At 39.4% G+C, this 24,287-nt stretch overlaps 1 protein-coding gene across 1 annotated transcript in view; it reads left to right on the top strand.

Annotated features, from left to right (window-relative positions):
* Positions 1–24,287, top strand: part of CPM (carboxypeptidase M) — a 289,531-nt gene that overhangs the window by 176,218 nt on the left and 89,026 nt on the right. The gene's annotated exons all lie outside the window — the stretch shown is intronic.

Genomic DNA, 24,287 nt, shown 5'->3' with positions numbered 1-24,287 from the left:
GCCAATATGTTAACAAAGGTTATAGTCCATTTGTCTTTAGCTTAAACCTTTTTTCCAATTTTTTTTGCTATTATAAATAATATGATTACTAACTTTATGAAAAAACCATTTTCTGAATTTCAAATGATGCTCTTAGGATAGGTTCCTAGAAATAGAATTACCACAATACACATTTTTAAGCTCATATCACAAAATTATTTTCTGAAAGGGTTGCATCAATTTTCATTCCTATCAGCAATGTATGAACGACCATGTCCTTGTACTCTTACTCATATTAGGCAACTCATTTAAAAAATTAGTAGATACCGGGCTTCCCTGGTGGCGCAGTGGTTGAGAGTCCGCCTGCCGATGCAGGGGACACGAGTTCGTGCCCCGGTCCGGGAAGATCCTGCATGTCGCGGAGTGGCCGGGCCCGTGAGCCGTGGCCGCTGAGCCTGCGCATCCAGAGCCTGTGCTCCGCAATGGGAGAGGCCACAACAGTGAGAAGCCCACGTACCGTTAAAAAAAATTAATAGATACAAAATTTAAAATATATTTTAAATATATTTGCTATTTTGATAGGCTAAAATTTTTTCACTATTGTTTTAATTTGTATTTCTTTTATTTCCATTGAGGTTAATCACTTTCCATACATTAGTCATTTGTAGTTCCTCTTTTGTGTGTTGCAAATGCTTTCTGCCTGGACCATTTCCTTTTGAGTAAGAATGAACAGTCACACCATGATGATTACTTTGACCCAACTCTTTTTTTTTAATTTTAATGTTATTGGAGTATAGTTGATTTACAATGTTATGTTAGTGTCAGGTGTACAGCAAAGTGATTCAGTTATACATATACATGTATTCATTCTTTTTTGGATTCTTTTATAAGTTATCACAGAATAGTGAGTAGAGTTCCCTATGCTATACAGTATGTCCTTGTTTACTGCGACCCAAGTCTTTTCATTTTCTAGAGAATATATTATTACATAACTCCATATCAAAACTCAGGGTCTAAAATCTTCTCCCATCTAAAGTCCTACCTCATGCACTGTGATGAACTGAATGGGAAGGAAGTCCAAAAGGGAGGGGATATTTATATATGTAGGGCTGATTCATTTCACTGTACAGTAGAAACTAACACAACATTGTAAAGCAACTATACTCCAATAAAAATTAATTAGAAAAAATAAAGTGCTACCTCATCATAAAATGAAAAGTTTTACAACATCTAGGGACCTATATGCTCTATAAATTTATTATAATCATCCATTGCCAAAGCTATTTTTCATCTATGCTTGATAATTCTAACATAATGGCATTTAAATTTCCCCTTTTTCCTCCTCTAAACATGCCCCCCCAAAGTAATCTTAGCTAATATGTTGGGCCATTACTTTGACAAATTTATTTACACAGCATAAAATTCCCCTTTGAACAACACTGAATAAATAAAGTTGTTTAGAAAAAAATTGCGTCCAACAGACCTTAAAAATTAAATAAGCTTACTGAGCTGGAACTAACTCTTGGTCTATTTTCAGCAATCAAAAGAGCTATGGTGGAACTTTCAGGACATACTTGTAGAGCCATAGTGAAGACACTCATTATTTTATTTTCATGAGTTGGGTATTTTGTCAAGTAAAAGCACTTTATATCCTTGTTTTTTTTTTTTTTTGGTTTTTGGTTTTTGATTGTGGTACGCGGGCCTCTCACTGTTGTGGCCTCTCCCGCTGCGGAGCACAGGCTCTGGACGCACAGGCTCAGCGGCCACGGCTCACGGGCCCAGCCACTCCGCAGCATGTGGGATCTTCCCAGACCGGGGCACGAACCCGTGTCCCCTGCATCGGCAGGCAGACTCTCAACCACTGCGCCACCAGGGAAGCCCAGTAAAAGCGCTTTAGATCAGAGTTTTTCAAACTGTGAGTAAGTAATGAAATCAGTTAAGTGGGTCAGACTGGCTTTTTTTTTTTTTTAATGAAATGGAATGGAAGGGAAAAGAAAGGAAAAAAACAAGAAAAGAGTACACATTTAATAAAGGTTAGTGTTAACTTCATATGATATGCCAGGTCACTATGTCAAATGTATCCCTACTATGGGCTGTGGTCACATAGGTATAAAAGCACATGACTGTAGGTAATAGCCAGTGTTCTTCTCATTAAGAAAGAATCCTTAATTAACTATATCCTTACCCCAACAATTACTGCTCATTAACATAGCCCTTAATAACTTAATTTTTTAATTTTTTGTTTTAATTTTTATTGGAGTATAGTTGATTTACAATGTTGTTAGTTTCAGCTGTACAGCAAAGTGAATGTTATACATATATATGTGTATATTATATATACATATACAGTAGGTCCTTATTAGTTATCCATTTTATATATAGTAGTGTGTGTATGTTAATCGCAATCTTCCAGTTTATCCCTCCCCCCCCCGCTTACCCCCTGGTAACCATAAATTTATTTTCTACATCTGTAACTCTATTTCTGCTTAATAACTTAAATTTGTTTTAAAGGGGGTTATTCATTTGCTGCTACCAAATGCTAGGCCTTGTTCTAGGCACTGAGGATACAGTGGTAATACTGAGATCCATACTCTCATAGAGCTCCCGTAGAATGGAAGACAGATGATGTATAGCCTCAGTGGTTATAAGCAGCATGAAAAGAAGGAGCTTAAACGGAATGCAAGTGACTCAGGTGCAATTTTAAATAGGATGGTCAGGGAAGGCATCGCTGAGAAGGCAACATCTGAACAGAGTTCAATATTTAATTTTTTAATCTGGCATTTTAAATGTTATTTTAAATCTAAATGAACATCTTAATAAATAATAGTAGACAACTGCTGAGATTAAAAATATAGAAACTATTTGATGCCCTATTATGATGTTTAACTTTTCATTTATATCTTTAGAAATATGTATAAACTGAGAAAAAGACAAACTTTGTTCTTGCTCTCAAAAATGTCCAGTCTACTAGGGTGTTCAAGCAAAGGGAATAGGCAAAGGCAATCAGAATGCGATAAGTATATAAGGGAATGGGGGTACAGACTGCAATTCCCTTCTTGGAGGATCAGGGAAGGCTTCTGGAAGGAATGATGGCCATACTGAGTTGTCAAGGGTGAAATAAAATTATTGTAAGTTCAAATTTTTTTGACTCATCCTCATTTAAAGTTGTACTTGTGATCATAAGCATTTCAATAGTGCTTAATGAGAAACTTCGAGTTGTGAGAAGAGCTTCTAACATCACATAACACTGGATTGGTCATTACCCTCTCTTAAAAAATACAAAAGGAGGTTAGAGAATGTTTACACACCTGTTTCCATTAAATTTATGTTCAATCTGTAATGATTCTTTACCTTGTAATGGTAAAGTTAGGTTTCCCTCTCTCTGTTTACTGAGAAGGGCAAAAAGTGTTCCTGTAATATTCAGACATGTTGTTTAGTTGTAAGGACTGTTGATTCATAACATGGAGACTGGATATTTGTACTGCAGAACTACATTCTACATGTTAGGCTGTTGTTGCAGAGAACCATGTTTCTTCACTTGAGGTTGTAAAGTGTCATGGGAGGTTAAACTAGCTCACCTGCCTTGTGATAATTACTAGTAAGACCTCAATGATGCTGTTATAATGAACTCAACCGGGATAAAAGACTGGTTTTTTTTGGCGGAAGACATCTGAAGCTTTTTCCTCCTGTGCAGATTATGCAAAAAAAAAATAAATGAGTAAAGCTAAACCAATTACTTTTAAGCACAACCCCAAATCTCATTCTTCCTCCGAAGTCAGCACACAAAGTGGAACGGAGGAGTTCAGTGTTCCAGATTGAAGGAACGGAATACAGCAAAGCCTGGGCATTAGCACAGCCAAGTTTCAGGAACTCAAGTTGTTCAGAACTGAAGCTTCCAGATGAAGATGGCGGATTGAATAGATGTCTGTGATTTTTCTCCCCAACTCGAACTGAATCTACTATGGCAATACCTTCTGGAAATGCCATTTCATAACCACTACCACCTAATTTTTATACAAAGCATTTATTGCCTCTAAAATGCTATATATTTTACCCACTTGTTTTCTGCTCCTCTCCCCAATTAGTATGTCAACTCATAGAGAACAGTACTTTTGTCTCTTTTGCTTATTAACCCCCTCAGTTAACAATAGGAGACTGATTGGAAGTTCAAACAGAAGCCCTATTCGGTATATTTTAAATCAACTTTTCCACATTGCCTTGTAGACTCATGGGAGCAAATCCATGTCCCAGTTATCTCAGTTCAAGAAATAGAAGCAAGGGCTTCCCTGGGGGCGCAGTGGTTGAGAATCTGCCTGCCAATGCAGGGGACACGGGTTCGAGCCCTGGTCTAGGAAGATCCCGCATGCCGCAGAGCAACTAGGCCCGTGAGCCACAACTACTGAGCCTGCGCGTCTGGAGCCTGTGCTCCGCAATAAGAGAGGCCGCGATAGTGAGTGGCCAGCGCACCGCGATGAAGAGTGGCCCCCGCTTGCCACAACTAGAGAAAGCCCTCGCACAGAAACGAAGACCCAACACAGCCAAAAAAAAAAAAAAAAAAAAAATGTGTATGGTAACAAATTACCACAAATCAGCAGCCTAAAACAACACACATTAAAAAAAAAATAATAGAAGCAAAAAGCTGATTATGTGTCCTATGTCTTCCCATTCTATGCCTTCAACTTCTGCCAGTTCCTTTGGTAATCTCTCTTTGGTCCAATTTATCAACTTAAACATGAAGATATGTCTGTTCACTTACCTTAAATCTTTGACATGTTTTGTGTGGATCTTTGTTCTGAGGCTTCCTCATTCATTCTTCCCTGTCCTTCTACCCTCAATGAACCCCACCTGCTCTTCTTTTTTTTTTTTAAAATACAGCAGGTTCTTATTAGTTATCCATTTTATACATATTAGTGTATATATGTCAATCCCAATCACCTATTTCATCCCCCCCACCCCCCCACCCCCCGTGGTGTCCACACATTTGTTGTCTACATCCGTGTCTCTATTTCTGCCTTGCAAACCAGTTCATCTGTACCATTTTTCTAGATTCCACATATATGCGTTAATATACAGTATTTGTTTTTCTCTTTCTGACTTACTTCACTAGGTATGACAGTCTCTAGGTCCATCCACGTCACTACAAATGACCCAATTTTATTACTTTTTATGGCTGAGTAATATTCCATTGTATATATGTACCACATCTTCTTTATCCATTCATCTGTTGATGGACACTTAGGTTGCTTCCATGTTCTGGCTCTTGTAAGTAGTGCTGCAGTGAACATTGGGGTGCTTGTGTCTTTTTGAATTATGGTTTCCTCTAGGTATATGCCCAGTAGTGGGATTGCTGGATCATATGGTAATTCTATTTTTAGTTTTTTAAGGAACCTCCATACTGTTCTCCATAGTGGCTGTATCAATTTACATTCCCACCAACACTGCAAGAGGGTTCCCTTTTCTCCACACCCTCTCCAGCATTTGTTGTTTGTAGGTTTTCTGATGCTGCCCATTCTAACTGGTGTGAGGTGATACCTCATTGTAGTTTTGATTTGCATTTCTCTAATAATTAGTGATGTTGAGCAGCTTTTCATGTGCTTCTTGGCCACCACCTACTCTTCTTATTTAGGGCAGGACCTGTTCCATATAGAAGAGGTCTTACTTATTTCCTTTATACAAGGCAAGCATAAGCTTCATACAAGATGGAAGCTGCATGTATCTCTAATCAAAGAGGAGGAGATGGAGGGAAAGGGAACCAAGGGAGCTGACTGGAAGTCTGCAAGCACCATAACAGCTATTTGGATGTTTATGGAAAGTTCGTGGAGTTCCTTAACTCTACCACATGTATGTAAAGGTTCCAGCTGAGTTTACACGAACTTGATGAACTTCATTTCTCCGTGAACTCATATCGGCAAGAAAAATGTCCTTCAAAATCAAATCCTTCTTGGCTGAACTTTCCATTAATTCTTCTGGTTCCAAGCTACTGTGCACAAATGAGCTGCAAAGGTGAGTCAAGGTCACTCTTTAGCAAACATTTACCAGTGGGGACCCTGGACTCTCAGGCAGATGATGTTACTTTCCTCAAACCGTAGCAATACTTTACCTAATCATGGCTTGACTTGCTTTTTTTTTTAACCTGGCAGCCAAAACACAAATTTGCTGTTGGTAATAATGAAAAAATCTTATTCAGTAGGATTCTTTTGGGGGAGAACACTGCACTTATTTTGAAGGAATATCTTGATAAGACCTTTTGGGAGTACAAAACGAAAGACCGGTAACCCAAGTGTCCATCAGTAGATGAATGGATCAATAAAATGTGATATGTACATATGATGGAGTATTATTCAGCCTTAAAAAGGAAGGAAATTCTGACGCGTGCTACAACATGGATGAAACTTGGGGACACCGCTAAGTTAACTAAGCCAGTCACACACAAAAAACAAATACTGTGCAATTCCACTTGTATACGGTATCTAGAGTAATCAAATTCAGAGACAGAAGGTACAATAGAATGGGGGTTGTCATGGGCTGGGGGAGGAGGAAATGAGCTGTTTAATGGGTACAGACTTTCGTCTTTGCAAGATGAAAAAGTCCTGGAGCTTGGTTACACAACAGTGTGAATATACCTAACACAACTGAACTGTAGACTTAAAAATGGTTATGATGGTAAATTTTATGTTATGTGTATTTTACCACAACTAAAAAATTGTTTTAAAAATTATTTAAAAAGTGAAATATGATATTTAAAATAACCTAATATTTTAAAAGTTTGCTGATTTAAGCATACTTATGATGGCTTTCCAGCTCATACAGTGGTTTTTAAAATAAAAAATATATAATACAATTTTTAAATTTAAAATTTAAGTCTTTGAAAAGAATGTGTTTGCATTCTTTTTCTCATGACCCCTTCTATCCTTCTGACACTTTTGGGTCAGAACTTTTTCCTCCTGACCATTGCTCTGAGCATTCGATTTGGGAAGGACTGTTACCAACCCAGTACGTTAAAATTAACAAACTTTCCTAATTGTTACCGAGGATGGCAGTTCCCAACACTCAGTTGTGGAGTCCCTCAAATGGCCTTTCATCTGCCTGACTGAGTATAGTAAAAAGTCAAGATAAACAGGCCCAAAAGAATGTTCTACTTACTATTTTTTTCTATCTACTTTCTCACAGGGAACTTAGGCCCAAGAGACTCTGCCTAGGTTTGCAGTGGGAATCTGTACTTTTTAAATGGTCTCCTAATATTTATGATGATCAGCCAGGCCTGGTAACCACTAAATGGTAGGGAAAGCATTAAAATATTTGCCTGGGCTAGTAAATATTGGGGACTAATATTCTCAAGGATTTTGAAGCTCTTACAAAAGAGTTCCAAGTTTAAATGAGAAGACCCTTGTCAGGAGAAACCCTTATACTATAAGATTTGTTTTACATTTTTATTTTTCTTACTTAAAGATCACAATTACAAAAACAATTTGATTTCCTCCCTCAGATATTATAGGCAATCAGCATGCTTAATTGAAACTGTGTTCTTCTTCTTACCTATTGCACAATTAGGGAAAGGTAGGTTCAAAATGGCAAGTTCACTTCAACAAGTCATGCTTAGAGGATCTAAAATAAAAACTTATGCAGGGCCAGCTTTCCGGGCTCAAGACCTGTGCAGCCACATAGGGCCTCATGCTTAGAAAGGCCTCATGCTGGGTTTAATGCTCTTCTCTTGCCATCTTGAAACGCTTAATAACTTTTTTGCAAGGGGCCCCGCATTTTTATTTTGCACTGGGTCCCACAGATTATCTAGCTGGTCCGGGACTTAGGTCACTGATTCCAAAGTGTGATGCTCAGCTGGGGGAAGGGTCATATGAGTATAGAAGAAGAATTGTCCCTTTTATTCAAGATTCAATGTAGCCATTTTATACAAAATTTGCATACTAGTTTTGCCATGTAGCACTGCAATACTAATGCTAGAATCCACAATTTAAAGAGAGGCTAGAGCACATAATAGTTACATCGAGATTCCAACAGAAATCCTCACAAAGACAGATATAATTTTCTCATAAATAGTTATAAGTTTCAAACTGATGAACGTTAGTCACTCCATTTATCTTGCTGTTTCCTTGTCAATGAAATCCATCCGGTGCCTACATCTTATTGAGAAAAATCTGTGAAGCTAATGCAGAAAGAAGTATCCAAGAATGCCAAAAAGAAATGTTTCCATCCTGAGCCAGGAATGAATCACTTGTGTGTTCATATGTTAGAGAAAATGTGACTTCTCTTTTCTAGTGTTACAAGGCCAACACCTATCAGAAACACCAATTCTTACATTTACTGATTCGGACTATGTCTCTAAAGCCATAAAAGGGCCGTTCATGTAAATGAACAAAGAACGTATGTATCTGTATCTGAGACCTGTTGCCAGAATCCATTCCAAATCAGCGAAGTAACATTTATGTTTACATTTCCATGTTTTAGTGAATTTTATAAATCCTGAGGCTAACTGACTTTTGCTTATAGAGGTACTTGCTTATAGAGATATTAACTGATGCTGGGAGAGAAGACCAGAGATATTGCAGAATGAAATGTTTGTGCATTACAATACATTAAACCTGATCATCCTTCCTCACCAGAAATCACCATAGAGTCAGCTTTCCCAGAAGGCACTGAGATCCAAAGTTTGTGTTTCACTTCTTTGTTATCCATCAGACACTTAACACAATGCTCACACATGGAAAGTACTGAGTGAAACTTCTTTTCAGCTTCTTTCCAATTTTGGCCTCTAGGGGATCAACTTCCTCCCGCCTGCTAATTTTTCACCCATATCTGTCCTGATTGGGTAGTGTCCCCAGGTAGTCAGCACACCACATTCTGTCTTTCATGCTTCCTGTATAATTTACTTGTCTTTTGTTCCATTCCCTCTGATTCCCAAAATGAACATAATCTGATTACTAACTCAGGCTCATGTTTCAATGAACTCGTGTTTTAACAAGGTAGCATGAAACTTCTCCTTTAGGTAGTATTTTTTTTTAATTAATTTATTTATTTGATTTTATTTTTTGGCTGTGTTGTGTCTTAGTTGCTGTGCGTGGGCTTTCTCTAGTTGCGGCGAGCTGGGGCTACTCTTTGTTGCCATGTGCAGGCTTCTCATTGCGGTGGCTTCTCTTGTTGCAGAGCACGGGCCCTAGGCGTGTGGGCTTCAGTAGTTGTGGTTCGCGGGCTCCAAAGCGCAGGCTCAGTAGTTGTGGCACACGGGCTTAGTTGTTCCGCGGCATGTGAGATCTTCCGGGACCAGGGCTCGAACCTGTGTCCCCTGCACCGGCAGGCAGATTCTTAACCACTGCGCCACCAGGGAAGCCCTAGGTAGTATTTTTTATAATAACAATGATATTTTAAGACAGTGGCTCATGGAATGATTCTAAAGGTTGAAATTTCTGGCTTGGCAACTGGGATTTTGAAACACCTCTGAGTCAATTTATTAGGTAGTAGTCTTTGGACAAGACTGGCTCTTTCTAAAAGATATTTATTCGTTTCTTCATTTGATCATCAAACATGCACTGAGGACTTACATAGACTGTGCCAGGACATACATCATGGAACAAGGTGACCAGGTCCCTACTCTCATGGAGCTTACATTCTAGGCATGTGGGGAGGGAACCTGTGGACAAATAATAACATATTTGGTAATAATAAGTGCTACGATGAAAATAAAACCCGGTGATGTGAAAAGAAGAGACTACTAAAGCATGACATAAGGGCTCTAGCTGAGTGGTCAAAGAAGGACTCTCTGGGGAGATGACATTAATGTTGAGACCCTAATGATAAGAAGGGACCACACATGGGATAGTCTAGAAAAAGAACACTTCTGGCACATGGGTAGAGCTAGTGCAAAAGCCCTAAGATGAGAGGCAGCTCTGTGTGTTCAAGATTGTTGTGGCTAGAATGTAGGATGATGAAGGGAAGTGTGGGTCGGGGGAGGGCTTTGCAGGGGCCAGTTCATGTGGGGTCTTAGAGGCCAGGAAGAGGCTTTGGGTTTGATTCTGAGTGTGATTAGAAGCCACTGGAGCATTTTAAGCAGGGGGATGATATGTTCTGTTTATGTTTTAAAACAACCCCTCTGGCATTTGCGTTGTGACTAGACTATAGGTATCAGAGAGGAAGCAGGGAGGGCAATTAGGACAGAGCTGATGGTGGCTTGGGGAGGATGGCACCAGCAGAGGTGTCAGCAGCAGCGTCAGTATATATCTTGGAGACAGAGTCAAGAGAACTTAATGATGTATTGCACACCATTAAATAACTGAACGTATGGTGGTGTCATTTTCTGAGACGGAAAACCTGGGTGGAGGGGAGAGTTTGGTGGAACAGGTTCTGAGAGGGAAATCAAGAGTTATGTTTTTAGAAAATGTTGAGTTTGCGATGTCTATTAAACATCTAAGTAGAATTGTCAGGTGAGCATTTGGATGTGTGCCTGGAGCACAGAGGAGAGGTCAGGGATAAAATTTTAAATTTGAGAGTCATTGGCATATAAATGGAACGTAAAGCCACGGGTAGGACGAGATTATCTAAGGAGGGAGGGTAAATGAAGAAGATGAAGAGTCAAGAATGCCACCGCCTAAAAAAATACAACAAACTAGTGAATATAACACAAAAGAAGCAGATTCACAAATCTAGAGAGCTAGTGGTTACCCGTGGGGAGAGGGAGGAGGGGAGGGGAAAGATAGGTATAGGAGAGTAAGAAGTACAAACTATTAGGTATAAAATAAGCTACAAGTATATATTGTACAACACAGGGAATATAGCCAATATTTTATAACTATAAATGGAGTATAACCTTTAAAAATTGTGAATCGCTAGATTGTACACCTTTAACATATAACATTGTACAGCAACTATACTTCAATTAAACACACACACACATAGAGAATGCCACCACTTAGAGGGTAAGCAGAGAAGTTAGCAAAGGAGCCACTGGGAAGGATAAACATCTGGACTATGTGTGTCTCAGAAGACAAGAGAGGGTGTGTTTCATGGAGAGGGAGTGTGAAATGTGCTGGATGCTGATAAGAGGCTGCATAAGAGGCAGACAGATGTGTGGTCATTGGAGGTCTTTGGCAACCTTGACAAGGCAACAGTTTCAGAGCGATGGAAACAGAGTGAGGGAAACGGAAGAAGTATATGTTATGTTCTTCCAGGTTGGGCAATACCATCAAAGCTGTGCTGGTCTAGGAGCACATGATGTTTTCTCAAAGGTTTTTTTTTTATTTTTCTAAACTGTGTGGCACACAGAAAACACACAGCCAAAAAAATGCTGTGACGTTTTCATTGCCACCTACATAGCCCATAAATCTTGAAATCCGTGAAGGAACTCCTAAGCAACCAGCATTAATAATGTTATGGGGTAGCTCTCCAAGACATCATGAAGGAATAACTAATAAAAGCAATTGTAAAAAGTCTAACAAAAAGAAAAAACCTGACTGGGAATTACTCATGCCTGACGAATTTCTCTGTTATAATGCTAACAATGAAGCTACCATAAACCTAGAGTATTGACTTCTGTGGTTAAGGCATTCGTATTATAGCAATTCCCACAATAGCAAAACATTGGTCTGGAATTGTGACAGACTTTTATTACACTTGTCACAAAGTGTCAAGTGTCATATCATACTCCATTTAATTTGGCAAATATTTTTATTGAGCAGCTAGTAAAGGGAAGGGACTGTATTGCTGGGGAAGGAGACATAAAGATGAGTCACAAGTGGTCCCTGCCTTCAAAATCTAACAAGAACTCTCCCTACCACCTGGCCGCCAGCACCACAGGGGCGGGTACTAAGTCTCTCTGGATTACCACCGTAACCCAACACACAGATGCAGAAGGCACTTGTCCTCCTCTGTTTGGGCTGCTATAAAAAAATGCCATGGACTAGGTGGCTTGTAAGCAACAGAAATTTATTTCTCACAGTTCTGGAGACTGAGAAGTTGAGGATTATGGCTCTGGCAGATTTGGTGTTTGGCAAAGGCTTCCTGGTAAATAGACAGTCGTCTTCTTGCTATGTCCTCACGTGGCTGAAGGGGCTGGGCAGCTCTGTGGGGTCTCTTTCAGAAGAGCACTAATCCCATTCATGAGGGCTCCACACTCATGACATAAGTACCTCCCAAAGACTCCACCGCTTAATACCATCACCTTGGACATTAGGTTTTCAACATATGAATTTTGGAGGGACACAAACATTCAGACCAGATGCCCCCTCTGCTGGGAATCCTTCCGGGACATACTCCACCCCAGCTCACCGCCAGGACTAAGCAGGTCCTCCCATCCTCCTCTTTCCTCCCCTAATAGCAATATGTATCCCACGGCACTTAATAATTCTTGCACACTTGTCTGCATCCCCCCCGAACCCCAAGCAAGATCAGCAAAGGGACTAGCTTGCCTGTTCTCCATTGTATTCCCCAGACCTGGCAGCCTCCTCCCCTCGACCACAGATACACACACACACACAAATTGTTGAACATTGTTGGCGGCCAGACGCTGTTAAGTGATTTTCATTCATTATCTCATGGCAATATTAGAAGGAAAGGATTAGTGTTCCCACTTAACAGATGGGGAAAGTAATTAAGATCTGTCTCTTAATCAGAGAGGTTAAGTTGCCCAAGGTCACACGGTTGGAAGTGGTACCGTCATACTGTCAGACTTTAGTCTGTATTGTGAACGCCCTGTGTCAGTCGGAGTTCAATCAGAGAAGTAGCACCACTAAGAATGATACAGAGTGAGGGATTTGTTTTAAGGATTGGTCTTGAATGGGCAATTGTTGGAGCTTGTTAAATGGTCCACCTAAGGCTACTGCTTCTGCGTCTGGTGCTGGGGCCTGCAGTTTGCAGGGCAAGTAGTCAGGAGGGAAAGATGGACATGAAGTGGGAGAGAGCAAGGACAAACAGGAGCCTGCGGGAACCAGCTAGAATCCTCCAGGACAGACTGGAACCCACACTGGTACGTCCCCTGCCTCAAGCCTCCAACTTCCATGCGAGAAAGACTTCCATGAACAGTAAGCACCTTTGTCAAGGGTAAGCACACACCTGGCCCAGGGATCATGGAAGCTGAAGGAGGAGATCTGGGCGGGTCTGGAAGAGCTGTGGGCCCAGCTGCTCTACATCAACCAGGTGAAGCAACGGAGAAGCCTGAGCTGCAACAGCTCTGAGGCTCTAACCTGATCTTCTGAGCATAAAAAGAATAGATGCGTCACTCCCACCTTCCAAATCTTGGCAAAACATCTCTTGTGACCATAGCAACCCAGAATTATGCAGGGAAAGGAATTCTGGGAAACACAGTTCCAGCTTAGTTTACTTGCCACAGTGTAAATCTACTTCACTCCCTCTCTTAGTTGCTTTTCTGTTACAAGTTAAAAAAGAGTTCCACTTTCCTGAAATCCAATATTTATAACATTAATATACTATACAATATTGTGCAGTATATTGATGACCTCAATAATTATTTTCATGCCAATTGCTTCCCATAATTCTGAAGTGCGGAGTGGGCTTGCCTACATCAGCTATCTAATCTCATGTCTAGTTTTTCTGGGACCCCCTCCCCCCAAACTGTACTTGGAGTGGCTGTCCTGGCTGAATGGCTCTCCCAAAGTAGTTCTATATGTTCTCCAGAATGGAATGTGTTCATGCTTGATTTAATCAAAGAGGAACCTCTCCTCACAGCATTGCAATCAGGAATTTGGAATTGTGAAAATCTAGAGGGTTGTAACAGGCACTTGTCTTTCTGTGCACTAGTTATTCACTTTCTTCTAGTGTATGTGCCTCAGTTTCCCTCTGAGGAGCCAGACTTTCTTCTACTCTCTTAGTCCATCTGGTTTAGGAGCAGCTGTCTCCACCTTCACTTCAGAAGTGAACAGATGAACAAGGCCACTCATCACCCCTCTTCCATCTTCCTCAGAGAATGATCATTTAAGATCATAAAACAGGTAGTTTCACACTTCCACTGAAAACTCCAGAAAATAAATTGTTAGCAGTATTTTTCTGATACCCATATCCCAGGTATTATAGGTAGATAGTGAAACCTGGGCTATTTGGGAGAACAGATCAAGGGGACAATTATAAAACTTAAGTTTCAATAGTTCTGTTGATTCTGGAAAGGTGAAACTGAAATGACTCCTCCATAGTCTGAAGATAATTCCCAATAGGAGTTAAATAAAGGCCTAACCCAGCAAAAGCACAGAACCCTTAAATGTTTGGGTCCTATTTGTTTGTTAGTTAGATTCTATCTGGGGCCTTGAGAATTTGCTTTCAGATGCTGTGATGTTGTGACTTATAATAAGAAATATGTATTTTGTCTTCATCAAGTTTCTGGCACAGAGCTCCTAAAACGCCTAGAATGTCCTAAGTGATGAGAGCTTAAAGGTGTCTCTTGCTATATAAAAATGAGATGACTTTTGCACCTAAGGATAGGGACTGGTTGCCAGGAGAACCAACTGTGATTAGAGAGTTGGAACTTTCAGTCCTACCCCCTGGGTCAGGGAGGGAGAGAGAATCAGTTGCCAATGGCCAATGATTTAATCAATCGTGCTTTTGTAATGAAGCATCCATGAAGTCCCAAAGGAGGGGGCTCAAAGAGCTTCTGGGTTGGTGGAGATTTGGTGCTCACCTGGAGAGCATGGAAGCTCAGAGTCCTTCCCACATACCCTGCTCTATACATCTCTTCCATCTGGCTGTTCCTGAGCTATACCCTTTTATAGGAAACTGGTGCTCTAGTAAGTAAAATGTTTTTCTGAGTCTTGTGAGCCGTTCCAGCAAATTAATTGACCCCAAGGGGATGGGGGTTGTAGAAACCTCCAACCTATAGCCGGTTGATCAGAAGCTCGGGTGATAACCTGGATTTGTGATTCTCAGCTGAAGGTGGGTGGGTGGATGGGAGGACGAGGGACCAGTCTTGTAGGACTGAACGCTTAACCTGTGGAATCTGATACTATCTCTGTGCAGATAGTGTTGACTTAAAACAATAAAGCAGCCAGTTGTTTTACCATCAAAATGAGTTTATTCAAGAAACAGCAAAGAATTGCAATTCAGGACACGTAATTTATGGAGAACCACGGGCAAGTCCAGAGAACAAAGGAGAGGACCGTTCTTTTATAAAGGAGAAGAGGAAGTTTGGAAGAGCTGTTATAAACAAAGAGTCCATTGGTGGAAACAGGAGTTTGAAGTGTAGTGGCTTTTTATTGGCTGAGTTGTGACAGTCTCATTGGCAGGGCAGTGGCCGGGCAAGGAGAAAGCCTTCCTTCCTCCTGCTGGGTGGTAAAGTAGTAGCTTTCTTCCTGTTGGAGATTCAAGATATGTCTCTTGCTGTTAGTAATGCAATTAAATTTGCGAGATAGGGCCTGAGAGCCCCTTCTTCTGGCCTTCCCATTCCATTTTAAACGTTTTCTGTTTATTAGTTTTCAGTAGTGTCAGAATTGAGTTGAATTGTAAGGCACCCAGTTTGTGTCCAGAGAACTGCTTGTTGGTGGGGGGGGGAACCCCATGTCCCCACATTGAAATTAGGTGTTCAAATGCTTTTAGATGAGAAACAGCTATTAGAATTGTTTGGAAGGTGAGGATGTTGGAAATGGATAGAAAATATGACAGTATAAATGTATAAAAAATGCAATGACTCATCTCAATATTGTTTCTAATGGGTGTGAACAAATGTAATAAAAAAATACATGAGTATATAAAATAAAACACACTATTCTCTCTGTCTGGACCCTCCCTTTCTCCATCCTTTAGGTTTCAGCTTAAAGAGACACATCTTGAAGAAGCCTTCTCTGACCTCCACTCATGTCCACCCCAACCTGATTAGTTCCTTCTGTTAGTCTGTCTCATAACACCCTGTAATTTCCTTATTTGTGATACACATCAAAATGGTAACTGAGTGTTTCTTGATCTCTGCGACTTCCCCAATAGAATATGAACTCTCTTAGCATGAAGGCTATGTTTCTCCTTTCCACCACGGTATTCCCAGTGCTTAGTATATTATTAGATGGTCAATAAATAATTATTGACAGGCTAAATCAATCAAGCAATCGTGAGGAGATGAGAATTTGTTTTGGCTGTTGTCTAAGTATATTTATAATTTGATTTTGTGGAGATCATTGTTGAATGGACATGATTTGGGCTATTTTCAAAAGGATCACTGAAAAGTAAATAATTAGATGAACTTACAAGTATCAACTGTATGCAAATAGTCTGTCATTCTGGTACATACACATCTTCTTCTTTCTTTCTCCCTGCCCCCCACCCCTTTTCTTTTCGTGGCAGGTATGGGATATTAACAAAGTTGGAGAACCGTTTCTCAAATACACAGGTTTGTTTTTTTTTTAATGAGCCAAAAGATATTAATTTCTCAACATTTAAAAGAAAGCTAGAGAAGAAAATGGAATTCAGTGATTATACTGTTTCCTAAACAGACATGAGTACATTTATCATCTGCTCTTATGACAGATGGTTTGATAGCTACATAATCCAGTGACCCAATTAAATGCTGCTAAATGTTACCATCTTGGCTTTGGAAATTTGCCTTATTTGGCCCAGGGAGCTTTCTCTCAAATCTATCATATAAAGTATAGCAGAAAAAGTGAGAATTATCTTTGCACTCAAAGCTTATAAGAGAAAAAGTCACTTCTAACAATTATTCCCTAACAGTAGATTATCATGGTTGATTAAGATCTATTCCACTATTGGGAATATGTTGGAAGAAGCTGGGATATAGAAATAAAAGAGAGGAACAGAAGCAATCTACTATATCTTTTTTCCCTTTCTGTCTTGCTCATTTTCCCTAGGTGATAATAATAATGATAACAACAATAGCTCCAGTCTAGGGCTTATGAAGAATTTACAATATGCCAGTCGCTGTTTGTTATAAGCTCTTCGCATATAATAACTCATTTAATATGTGCAACCCTATAAGATCCCTACAAACCTGTAAGATTGATACCATGATTAACCCCATTTTACAGGTAAGGCCATGAAAACACAGAGAGGTTAAGTAACATGCTCAAGGCCAAACAGTAAGTGGCAGAGCCTGGGTTTAAACTTGGGTGATCCGGCTCCACAGACTTAGTTTTGAGCAATTTACTATATTGCTTAATATGTAAAAATATATTTAGGCTCTCTTCTTCCTAGAGTAACACTTATAAATCAGCAAGCATATACTAAGCACTGACCTAGATGCTGTGGAGCACAACTCACTCTAGTTGGGGTACCTTCCTGACCTAAATTCAATACATACCACACTTGTTTAGATTTTTCCTGACAGTGGTTCTCAAGCGGTGTGTCAGGACACCCTGGAGTGTCAGATCTAAGCTTTGATCTGATTAAACTTTCATTCTGCTCCACTGTCAGTAGATAGATAAAATGCTGAGCCACGAAGGTCATGCTTTGCAATGTAGAATGTGGTCCAAACTCCTGAAGATAATACATAAGAGGCAGAAAGTAATGTCAAGCCAGCTCCCAAGAAAGATCACAGGTTTCTTCGAACATATGAGCTTCTTTAGCGGAGAATTTTGATTCCAGAATGTAAGCTACATAAGGGCAGGGATTTGGCCTGTCTTGTTCACAGTTGTACTCCCTAGGAGATAGCACAGTGCCTGGCACAGGTAAGCAATAAATAATTGATAAAGAAAAGAATGAATGAATGAGAGGGAGGAAGGAAGAAAGGAAGGAGGGAGGGAGGGAGGGAAGGAGGGAAGGAAGAGTGGACAGAGCAACAAATAGGGTTACTCCCACAGTGATGCATGCAGCACTGAAGAGGGACCATGGGGAGAGTGATAATGGTGGATGCTTTTGTAGTCACTGCTATCTATTGTTATACCCTTCCAGGACCTACGTTGTGCTTTTTGATGACTTAGAATTTTTCAGCTCTTTCTTTCCGTATGCTATCAAAAATTCTAGAATTCAGAAATTTATCATGAACACAGATGTGTACACAAATCCTTTATAAATCTCCCAAAGGAATGCTAACATTTTTCCAGCTGCACAGCCAAGATGAAATAACTATTCTGCTTGGATTTCAATAGAAGCTTGCATAACAAATAAAAAACACAATCACCATCCCTAGAGAAATGCTTATTAAAGAGATGTACAGTTCTAAAAAATAAAGGAGCACAACCAAAAAGAAAAAAAGATACAGCACAGACTACAGAGTTCTTGTTTCAAACAGAACTGCTTGAGTTGAACTGTGTTCTTTAAATTTCTGGGTCCCACTGTTTAGATATCACTCTGTGGTCGTCTAGAAGAAGGACAGAATCTTGGACCTTACTGGAAACCATCTCGCTTTTCACTGACAGCTTTCATACCCCTGACTAAAAATAGTAATCTTTCCATCCTTCAACACTGTAAAGTCACTTTCTTCTCTTATTTTTATCAAGAACTAACAGATTCCGTTTTGGTGAAGGTAGAGATCTGATTTGGGGGAGCTAGTTTGCGGGAGGTAGGGGTAGGGCTGAGGGGGGAGAGTCAGGCTTACAGTAAATACCCCTCTCAGCTATATGGGAAGCAGCAGGCAGTGGAGTCATTGAGTGGCATTAGTATGAAGCATCATATTCTACAGGTGAAATTTCAAGAAAACTTGTCTTTTTTAAAGGCGACGTTTTTAAGAGCACTTTTACGTTTACACCAAAATTGAGAAGGAGGTGGAGAGATTTCCCATGTACTCTCTGCCCCTATATGTGCATAGCCTCCCCATTAACAACATCACTCACCAGAATAGTAAATTTTCCTCCAAGAATGAGCCTACCCTGACACATCATAAACACCCAATCATCCATAGTTTACCTAAGGGTTCACCCTTGGTGTTGTAAATCCTATGGGTTTGAACAAATGTGTAATTGACATTTATCCATCATTATAATATACAGAGTATTTTCACTGCCCTAAAATTCTATGTGCTCTGCCTAGTCATCTCCCACCCCTTCAACCCTACCCTGGCAACCAGTGATCTTTTTGTTGTCTCCACAGTTTTGACTTTTCTAGAATGTCCTACACAGTAAGTCCCCTACATAAGAACCTTCAAGTTGCAAACCTTCAAAGATGCAAACATGCGTTCACGTGTCCAATCATGTTAAGTTAGTTCACGTGTCTGCCGTACATTGTCACATGCATGCATCCTCTACAAGTGGTTGTGCTTTTGTGTACTTTACTGTACGGTACTGTATAGAGTACAGTAGGACAGTATCTTTATTTCAAGCCCAGCATGTCCGGAAACAAGCGTAAAAGCCGCGGTGATGTAGCTGGCACTGCTAAGAAGGGCCAAGTGATAACGATGGAAACAAAAGTGAAAATAATTGAGAGAGTGGAGTGAGGTGAAAAGATGGGAGAGCTGTTGTACTTTTCAAGGTAGTGTACTGTAAGATTAAAAGTGTTTTCTTTATTTTTTTGTGTTTTTTATGTATTATTTGTGTGAAAAGTATTATAAACCTATTATAGTACAGTACTATATAGCCAGTTGTGTTAGTTGGGTACCTAGGCTAACGTTGTTGGACTTACAAACAAATTGGACTTACGAACGTACTCTCGAAAGGGAACTCGTTCATATATAGGGGACTTACTGTAGTTGGAATCATATACTGTGTAGCCTTTTCAGATTGGCTTCTTTCTCTTAGTGATATGCATTTAAAGTTCATCCATGTCTTTTTATGGCTAGATAGCTCATTTCTTTTTTTAAAATTTTTATTGGAGTATACTTGCTTTACAATGTTGTGTTAGTTTCTACTGTACAGCAAAGTGAATCAGCCATATATATATACATATATCCCCTCTTTTTTGGATTTCCTTCCCACTTAGGTCACCACAGAGCATTGAGTAGAGCTCCCTATGCTATATAGTAGGTTCTCATTAGTTATCTATTTTATACATAGTATCAGTAGTGTGTATATATCAATCCCAATCTCCCAATTCATCCCACCACCTCCTTCCCCCTTGGTATCCATACGTTTGTTCTCTGCGTCTGTGTAGCTCATTTCTTTTCTGCACTGAGTAACATTCCACCGTCTGAATGCACGACAGTCTATACATTCACTTACTGAAGGACATCTTGGTTGCTTCCAAGTTTTGACAGTTATAAATAAAGCTGCTATAAACATCTTTGTGCAGTTTTTTTGTGTAACCATAAGTTTTCAACTCATTTGGGTAAATACCAAGGAACGAGATTGCTGAATTGTATGGTAAGAGTATGTTTTGTTTTGTAAGAAAACACCAAACTGTCTTCTAAAGTGGCTATTTTGCACTCCCACCAGCAATGTATGAGAATTCCACATCCTCATCAGCATTTGGTGTTATCAGTGATCCCAATTTTGGCCACTCTGATAGGTGTGTAATTAAATCTCATTGTTGTCTTAATTTACATTTCCGTGATGACTTATGATGTGGAGCATCTTTTAATATGCTTATATGCCGTCTATATCTCTTCTTTTGTGAAGAGTCTGTTAAGATCTTTGGCCCATTTTTTTGGGGTGGGGGTACGCGGGCCTCTCGCTGTTGTGGCCTCTCCCGTTGCGGAGCACAGGCTCCGGACGCGCAGGCTCAGCGGCCATGGCTCACGGGCCCAGCCGCTCCGCTGCATGTAGGATCTTCCCGGATCGGGGCATGAACCCGCGTCCCCTGCATCAGCAGGCAGACTCTCAACCACTGCGCCACCAGGGAAGCCCCTTTGGCCCATTTTTAAATCAGGTTGGTTGTTTTCTTACTGTTGAGTTTTAAGAGTTCTTCGTATATTTTGTATAACAATCCTTTATCAGATGTGTCTTTTGCAAATAATTTTTCCCAGTCTGTGGCTTGTCTTCTAATTCTCTTGATATTGTCATTCTGCAGAAGTTTTTAATTTTAATGAAGTTCAGCTTATCAATTATTCTTTTCATGATTCATGTTCATTTGTGTCAGGGAGGAAGAAATTTTCCTCTACCCTTCCAGATTGTTCTGGCTGGTCTAAGAATTAAATTGACATGAGACAGATTAACAGGAGAAAATCAAACCAAAGTTTAATAATGTGTATACAAGGGAGAGACCAGGAAAACTGAGCAACTTGCCAAAATGGCTGAAGCCTCACCTTAAATACCATCCTCAGATAAGACAAAAGAGGAACATTTTGGTACATGACTCTTTGAATTATGGTTTTCTCAGCGTATATGCCCAGTAGCGGGATTGCTGGGTCATATGGTAGTTCTATTTGTAGTTTTTTAAGGAACCTCCATACTGTTCTCCATAGTGGCTGTATCAATTTACATTCCCACCAACAATGCAAGAGTGTTCCCTTTTCTCCACACCCTCTCCAGCATTTATTGTTTCTAGATTTTTTGATGATGGCCATTCTGACCAGTGTGAGATGATATCTCATTGTAGTTTTGATTTGCACTTCTCTAATGATTAATGACGGGAATAAAGACACAGACCTACTAGAGTATGGACTTGAGGATATGGGGAGGGGGAAGGGTAAGCTGTGACAAAGTGAGAGAGTGGCATGGACATATATACACTACCAAACGTAAAATAGATAGCTAGTGGGAAGCAGCCGCATAGCACAGGGAGATCAGCTAGGTGGTTTGTGACCACCTAGAGGGGTGGGATAGGGAGGGAGATGCAAGAGGGAAGAGATATGGGAACATATGTATATGTATAACTGATTCACTTTGTTATAAAGCAGAAACTAACACACCATTGTAAAGCAATTATACTCCAATAAAGATGTTAAAAAGAAAAAAAAGACAAAAGAGGATGTTGATGGTGCAGAGTCAGTTACAGGAGGTTACTGACATTGATCTATTTGTTTACTCTTTCACCAGTACCTCACTATCTTGATTATTGTAGCTTTATAGTAAGTCACGAAGTTGGATCATGTCAGTCCAAATTTGTTCTTCTCCTTTAATTAATTGTGTTGGCTATTCTGGGTCTTTTGCCTCTTCAAATAAACTGTAGACTCAGTGTGTTGACACTGACAAAATAACTTGCTGGGACTTTAACTGGTATAGCATTGAATCTACAGACCAAGTTGGGAAGAACTGACATCTTGACAATATTGAATCTTCCTATACATGAACACAGAATCTCTCTCCATTTATTTAGTTCTTTGATTTTGTTCATCAGAGTTTTCGTCATATAGATCTTGTACATATTTTGTTAGATTTATACCTAAGTATTTCTTTTTGGGGGCTGCTAATGTAAATAGCATTAGGTTTAAATTTTAAATTCCACTTGTTGTTAGTATATAGGAAAACATTTGATTTTATATACTAACCTTGAATCCTGCAACCTTGTAACCATCACTTATTTGTTCCAGGAGCTGTCTTTGTTTGTTTGTTTTGTGAATTCTTTCAGATTTTCTACATATATGATCATGTTGTCTGTGAACAAAGACAGTTTTGTGTCTTCCTTCCCAATTGTGTACATTTTTTTTTACCATTTTTTGCCTGATTTCATTAGCAAGGACAGCCAGTATGGTGTTGAAAAGGAATGGTGAGAGGGGACATCCTTGCTTTGTTCCTGATCTTAGTGGAAAAGCTTCAGGTCTCTCATCATTAAGCATGATGTTAGCTGTAGGTTTCTTTTTGGGTTTTTTTTTTTTTTTGCTTTGTGCAAATGAATTTTATTTTATTTTTTATTGGAGTATAATTGTTTTGCAATGTTGTGTAAGTTTCTGCTGTACAATGAAGAGAATCAGCTTCGTAGTCTTTATCAATTTGAGAAAGTTCTCCTCTACTCCTAGTTTACTGAGAGTTTTTATCAAGAATGAGTGTTGGATTCTGTCAAATGCTTTTTTCTGCATCTATTGATACGATCACGTGGTATTTCTTTTTTTAGTCTGTTGAAATGATACGTTACATTATTTGATTTTCAAATGTTTAACCAGCCTTATATACCTGGCATAAATCTAATTGGGTCATGATGTATAATTCTTTTTATACTTTTTTGGATTCAATCTGCTAATATTTGGTTGATGATTTTTGCATCTATGTTCGTGAGAGATACTGGTTTGTAGTTTTCTTTTCTTGTAATATATTTTTCTGATTTTAGTATAAGAATAATGCTGGCATCACAGATGAGTTAGGAAGTATTCCCTCTGCTTTTATACTCTAAAAGAGACTATAGAGAATTAGTTAAAATTTCTTCATTAAATGTTTGGTAGAATTCACCAGTGAATTCATCTGGGCCTGGCATTTTCTGTTTTTAGAAGGTTATTAGTTATTGATCAATTTCTTTAATAGATATAGGTCAAATTTTGTCTTTAAAAAAAGAAACTTAGGACTTCCCTGGTGACGCAGTGGTTGAGAGTCCGCCTGCCGATGCAGGGGACATGAGTTCATACCCCGGTCCGGGAAGATCCCACATGCCGCGGAGCGGCTGGGCCCGTGAGCCATGGCCGCTGAGCCTGCGCGTCCGGAGCCTGTGCTCCGCAATGGGAGAGGCCACAACAGTGAGAGGACCACATACCGCAAAAATAAATAAATAAATAAAATAAAATAAAAAGAAATTTAAATGTTAACTTGTAGAAAATTGGTAAGATGCTAATATTTTTGTCTAATAGAGATACAAATAACTTTTGTCCTTTACAGATGAAAATGATTTCTGCTCTGTAGAGAAGATAACACAAAAAGTTATAGTTTACTGCTCTGCAGGACATTAATCAGATTTATATCTAATTTATCAATAATTTAGAATGATTTCAGTATTCTTTTGTTCTTATACTGATATATATAAAACATTATTTCCCATATCTTTCTTGGAACCAGTTTTGTTTCCTGCTGCTTCCTTAATAATGAGTTAAAAACTTGACTTACGTTTACTTTATATTTGTATAAGAACTTTTTCAAACATTTTGAAATTATACTTTTGACATTTTATAGGAATACAGCTTGGCCAAATGCTTTAAATTCCATGTCTAAGAATTGATCCTAAGGAAATAAGTCTGTGCTCAAAAATTTAGCTCTAAGACTATTTACTGTGTATAACAGTGAAATACCGGAAACAAATGTACAACATTAGGGGACTAATTAATACCTAACTTTGTTTTAAGATGGTTGTTTCTGGGTAAATGGAATTTGTAGATCTAAAAAATTTCTTTTACCTTGTTCATATTTTCTTGTGGCACTTTTAGAAGAAGGAAAAAGCAAGCTGGAAGGTCACAAAGTCTAGTTTCATTGGTCTTCCCATTTTTGCTGACATCTATTGAGGTATTTAGCCCTTGACCTTAGTCTTCCCCTCTGCTCCAATTCCTACCACTATCTCAGGGAACTTCAGAGTTCTGTCCTTTGACAGAATCATCTACCCACGCTAGTTTCAAATTCCTTAATATCCCA

This window comes from Delphinus delphis, chromosome 11 (assembly GCF_949987515.2).
Source record: "Delphinus delphis chromosome 11, mDelDel1.2, whole genome shotgun sequence".
NCBI lineage: Eukaryota > Metazoa > Chordata > Mammalia > Artiodactyla > Delphinidae > Delphinus > Delphinus delphis.
The sequence above is the reverse complement of the archived record's forward strand: the minus strand, read 5'-3'. Positions and strand labels throughout refer to the sequence as shown.